We start from the raw sequence: 6,551 nt of genomic DNA on the forward strand, positions 1-6,551 counted from the left end.
TTTGGCATAAAAATAAATTCATTCCTACCAATTTTCGGTTTAGTTCATTTCGGGTCAATAAACTTGAGTGTGAGTACCTTTCGTGTATAATGCATGGTATAATGATTGTAAGTATAAATAACTAGGTCCCACCTTTTGGGCGGGTCAGGTCCCTTGACTGATAATTTTTTTCAATATCTTTTTGATCATTTTCATTGTTGAACTTCCGAAGCATCACTGATACAAATGCCTACATTTGATCCTAATTTATTTTTACATATGCTGTATTCCTAAAAAAAATTGTCAAATTTAGAACATTAATATATCGATTACTCTATACATTACAACAAAATTCTTCAAAAAATCTTTGAACGTAAGACCGAATGATCTTTGAGTTCTTATGTTTCTTATAAATTTGCAGCAAGATTTTCAATCAACCAATCAAACTCGTATGAGCTATGTATTATTCTGTTTGATTGCCATTTTGTCGAATTGAATCAGAGTAGATGCGAAGTTTAACGAATATGGAACGATGAGAGGCCTTTTCACTTTGGTAAAAAATTTAAAAAAAACCCATTTCGTAGAAGGATGAATTCCCTGGGAACGAACAAAACGCCTTCTCATTACATTAAAAACATCTTTCTTTGGTATTTAGTAGACGGATTTTTGTTAGTCAACTATCAGATTTGTTAGTCAACTATCAGATTTGTTAGTCAACTATCAAATTTGTTAGTCAACTATCAAGTTGTTAGCAGTTCACTAACAAGAGATGTTTACCGGTTAGAGGCTGGGCATGTACTGACGAAATTTTTCTTCCTATTTGTTTCATGCACATCATCGAAAACATACTTATACGATTTACACACACTACGCAACAAATTCAAATTTCATCAAAGTAATCTTTTTCGATTGAGGCTATAATCAACAGTGTAAAATCCTGTTTTTATGGCATAGCTTCCAGATCCTTCGTCCCACATAGCCCATCTTCGAACTTAGCGTTGGTATTTTACTTCCACATATTTAAAAAAAAATCGTGCCTTGAACGATTTTTTGTTACCCAGATTAAACGTTTTTCATGCCATTTCATACATTTTCAAGCACAGTAAACTTTTTTGTTACCCACATATTTCGGTATTTTCTGGTGTAAGACCCTGACTTTCAGTCAAGGGAATAACCGCAGCTCGTGTGAATTACAACCCTCGCTTCGCTCCACAAACTTTAGTCGTCGTAGTTGTCTAATGTTTGGTTTGCTTTGGCCGCAAACTTATCGCTCGTCCGAGCTGTCTAATATTGCAATACGACACTGCAACTCTTGTGAATTACGACACTCGCTTCGCTCGGGCCGCAAACTTCACACTCGTCAGAGTTGTCTAATAATAAGTTTTAGTCTAATCGCAAACTTCTCGCTCGTCCGAGCTGTCTAATATTGCAATACGATACCGCAACTCGTGTGAATTACAACCCAGGCTTCGCTCCGCAAACTTCAGTCGTCGTAGTTGTCTAATGTTTGGTTTGCTTTGGCCGCAAACTTAACGTTCGTCCGAGCTGTCTAATATTGCAATACGATACTGCAACTCGTGTGAATTACGACCCTCGCTTCGCTCGGGCCGCAAACTTCACACTCGTCAGAGTTGTCCAATATTAGGTTTGATCTAATATCAAACTTATCGCTCGTCCGAGCTGTCTAATATTGCATTACGATACCGTAACTCGTCGAAGTTGTCTAATGTTAGAATTGCTTGACTTTTGTAATACTATATACTCACTGTAGTGTATATGTAATTTTAGGTATATGCTGCTTGTTAATTAATAAAATATAAAATAGCAATTATCAAATACCAATTATCGAAAATCAACTATATTGTTCATTTATTACATTTCTATTTTTTGGCATAACTTCCGAAGCGTTGATCACACATAGCTTATCGTCGAACTTAGCCTCAGGAATCCCATTCCTCGTCGATTAAAAAAAAATCATCAAAATCGGTTATGAATTACTCAAGTTATCGTGGTGACAAAAAAAAAATAGGTTACAAACAATTACGTTTTTCTTCACATTTCATACAATTATCAAAAATTAAAAAGTATCACATTTTCGTTTTCAATAGGTAAAACACACATAAAACAAAAATGTGATACTTTTTAATTTTTGATAATTGTACATTGTTAGGCGACAAACATTTTATGGTATTAGATCATAGATCATTAGATCGATGTGTACTCTTTATAAGATGATTCTGGAGTGACAAAAGACATAGCTAATGCGTTCTTTTTATACATAAATTCATAATTGATATTCAAATAGCCAACTATCAAATTTGATAGTCAACTGTCGAATTTGATAGTCAACTATCAAGCAAGTTGATAGTCAACTGTCAAATTTGATAGTCAATTATCAAGTTGATTGTATACCATCAATTCTAATATAATTCGTTGGCGAAAACAAATTCAAATGATTTACACACACCCTAAAAAAATCAAATTTCACCAAAGCAATCGTATCGTATTTAATAGAGAAATTATCAACAGTGTAAAATCAGGTTTTCCTGGAATAACTTCCAGATTCTTAATCCCACATGGCTCATCTTCGAACTTAGCCTCGACAATTTAATTCCACATCGATAAAAAAAAATTTGTTGAAATTGGTTAAGAATTACTCGAGTTATCCTGCCCACAAGAAAAAACGGTTACAGACATTTAACGTTTTTCATAACATTTCACAAGTTGATAGTCAACTATCAAGTTGATAGTCTACCATAAATTCTAATATCAATCGTTGGCGAAAACAAATTCACATGATTTACACACACATCCAAAAAAAATCAAATTTCATCAAAGTAATCGTATCGTATTTAATAGAGAAGTTATCAACAGTGTAAAATCAGGTTTTTCTGGAATAACTTCCAGATTCTTAATCCCACATGGCTCATCTTCGAACTTAGCCTCGAGAATTTAATTCCACATCGATTAAAAAAAAAATTGTTGAAATTGGTTAAGAATTACTCGAGTTATCCTGCCCACAAGAAAAAAACGGTTACAGACATTAACGTTTTTCATAACATTTCATACATTTTCAATCAAAGTGTACATGTATGGTTACAGACATTTTTCGGTATTTTCTGGCGTAAGACCCTGACTTTCAGTCAAGGGAATTAGCTTCACTTATTACTGACTATAGTTGTTCCAGGACGAAGTATAGTGTTGCCATGTTGACCAATTCCATCTAACAAAATACGATTAATTTAGGATTCTATTTTTGGTACACTGGCCTCAACTGCAGTGTTAAGGACAAATGACAGCTGTCACTCGAAGCACTTTTGAGTGATTTTAGAAAACTTTTCGATTATCTTGATTACTTCGAATTCGAGAAAATTCAAGAAAATGAAGAAAAATTGAGAAAACATAGAAAATTTAAATTGTTTTCTCATATTGTCTTGATGATCTTAATGATTCTGGAAAATTCAAAGGCGGCAGTGCTTCAGGATACGTCCTTCATAATACCGAATCGTAGTAATTGAAATGTACAAATTTAAATGATCAAGTTTAGAGACAAAATAACGTCACACTGTTATCAAATTTTAACTTCCATCATTGTAAGCGAGTGGGTTTAGCAACCTAACAACATTTATTAAGGTGGTAAAAATGCGGCAACTTTGCACGTAAAATTAGACATAAGTCAACACTGTTGACTCAACAGAACAAATAAAGGAATAAGGTGGTATTTTCACAGCGTCACAACGAAGTTTGTTTGCTAGAGAGGGCATTGATAAGCCTGCATAGAATGATGAGTTTGCGAAATTTTCACTAATACATAAAGTATATGCAAACTCCCTGATATTGTAATGAAGCATGACCTGAAACCTGTCAAGTTACCTGTAAAAATTTGACCTGGATAGGTCTGCAACAGGGCCTATTTTAAGGAAATTAAATTTCCAAAAATTCTCAAATTTTTCGATCACTTTTCGTCATTTCATCTAAAAACACAGCAGATTGCATCGTAAATGTTGTTTTTACTGCCTTTTTAGTTGTTTTTCATGTCTTTGAGCTTAACTGATTACTTCGGAATGAGATCTAACAGAAAACAAAATTTGGAAATTTTAAGAATTTTTGTGAAATTTTGGAAATTTTGGAAATTTTTGGAAATTAAATTCCTTAAAATACGAGCAACTCGTAGAAAGTACGTTTTAAATGTACAATTTACGGATGAGTAAACCATTGGTCTTATCGTGTTTTTGGGAGTTTTATCCGTATATCAATGTACACTTGATCCGTACACTGCTGTACGATTAAGCCGTACTTATCAGGTGACAGTTGTGATTTCTATATTTGACACGTGAGACGACTACGACACTGTGTATCATCAAACAAGTTAATTTTGATGTGGTTAGCCAATGCTTAGATTTGTTGAGTAAAAACTATTTGCTGGTGGAAGACTGCCAAAACGATTCATAGTATCGTGTCAGTTATCAATATAAAAGTTCCTTTTCATAGATTTGGTCGACCTCGATCGGTAATTATATGTTTGATTAGTTGGGAAAAATTTTAAAAAAATCGACAAACATTTTGCTGTTCGAAATAGCATTCAGTAGCCCGTTAGTTCAGCTAGTACGTCTGAGCCTGGCAAGTAAGAGGTGCCGGGTTCAAATCCAGTGCAAACTTTTTCTTTTTTTTTTTTTTGCTTGTTTTCCAGTCAAAAACCATAAAAGCAGATGATGTTATATGAACTGTACGCTTTAAATGTACATAGTGTACGGATACGTAAACCATTGGTCTTATCGTGTTTTTGGGCAATTGAAACGTATAACTTTTTTTTGGGTGTAGCCATGCGAAATATCAAAATGTTCAAGTAGGCGATAATGCTCGAGCAGGCACATTAGGCACGCTGGAAAGTTCGAAGGGAGTTGAGGAATACCTCCAAATAAATTTCTAAAAATCAAAAGTTAAATTTTTAATTTTTAGAAATTTATTTGGAGGTATTCCTCGACTCCCTTAGCACTTTCCGGCGTGCCTGAAGTTGACAAGTCGCAATAACCGGCAACGTGTTTACACCGGCTGCGAACGTATACGTATAGATTGAACAACGTTTTTGCACTGCTGCGATAGAAAGCACTGATTTTACCTCATGGGGAGCAAAATTTAATCGAATTAAAATCAATAAGTTTTTTTTAAAGTGAGGTGACAATGTATAGAAAATGATGTGCAAGGATATATTATGTAATTACGATGGAAAACTATAACTTCAAGTTACTTACCTATTTTTACACCATCACGTATTGATATAAATAATTCTGAGCGTGTCAATCAAAATAATTCACTTGCTGTAATGTTACCAATTAATTCAGATATTGACTGATGGGTCCCTTTATTTTATCGCAGTAGGTTCATTGTCATTTGCTCGAGCTTTTTTATCAGGTATTGTTTACCTCGAGACGAATTTTGCTGTATCAATCAATTTGTTGTGTGGTTGTACACACAGACAACAACCTTTTACTAAATTGAAAACAAGGAAATTCGATTTATCGATGAGGTACATGTTACTACTATATCCGATCTTTATACATATTATCATTCTCCAACTTTGATGATGACCAGAATATTGTTTTTGTTGGGATTCTAATAAAGGATGCAAAAATACGCTCTACAGGTGCAGTTAAAAAATTGTATAAAAAATCGAATTCTAGAAAAAAGGGAAAGCTTTTCACACGACTAACGGCACGTTTTTGTCGTTATTCTGGCAGCCGATATTTTATGGCCATCAATTACTCGTTTATTATGCCAACCACTTCGAACAGCGAAAAAAAATTATTTTTTTAAAATTATTATTGGCGGTTATTTTTATGGTACTCACGTTGTAAATGTTATTGCGTCATTCATGAACAATGGCTATAATTACATTGGTGCATGTAATTACGTTTGACATTAAAGTTAATGCTAAAATTGAATAAATTCTGAATTTATAATTGGTATCGGTAATTTATTCTACGCTGCTGTAACTGTTTCAGAAATGACGTGACTGTATTTTCTTTCCAAGGTTAACCATTTCCCCTTATCGTCTTTAAATTGAGAAACGGAGATTGAAGGCCAGCGTTGACTTGCCATGAATATTATTAAGAAGTGTTCTAATAGTGGAATTAACTGGATATACAAACGATGAGTGTTCGTGATGTAACAATCATTAGTCCTGATTCTCTTGTCTAGTATAACCTGCTGTTTGGTTTTAAAAAAAATCTTTTACTTCATTTGTTTCAACATACACTACTGTTTCCAAACAAGAGCTCATCTCTCATTGTTATCGGATACCAGATGCTTAGCCACGAAAATGAAAAGATATTCCACAATAATTTTGATTCTCACCTTCTCAAAAAAAAATTTAATTTTCTTAAAATCAGATGATTAAGGCATTAGTAGCCCTAATACGGTGAGTGCGGTATCATTTGAAAGCTCTTGCCATAAAGAATGTGACGTAAGTTGATTGTAATTAACTTTATACAAAATCGTCGCTCGGGGACGTACACCAAATTTTCGAAAAATCTCATTTTTTTTCTTGGATGATGCCTTAAGTTGTAGCTAAG

The sequence above is a fragment of the Bradysia coprophila genome, chromosome II (genome assembly GCF_014529535.1).
Source record: "Bradysia coprophila strain Holo2 chromosome II, BU_Bcop_v1, whole genome shotgun sequence".
NCBI lineage: Eukaryota > Metazoa > Arthropoda > Insecta > Diptera > Sciaridae > Bradysia > Bradysia coprophila.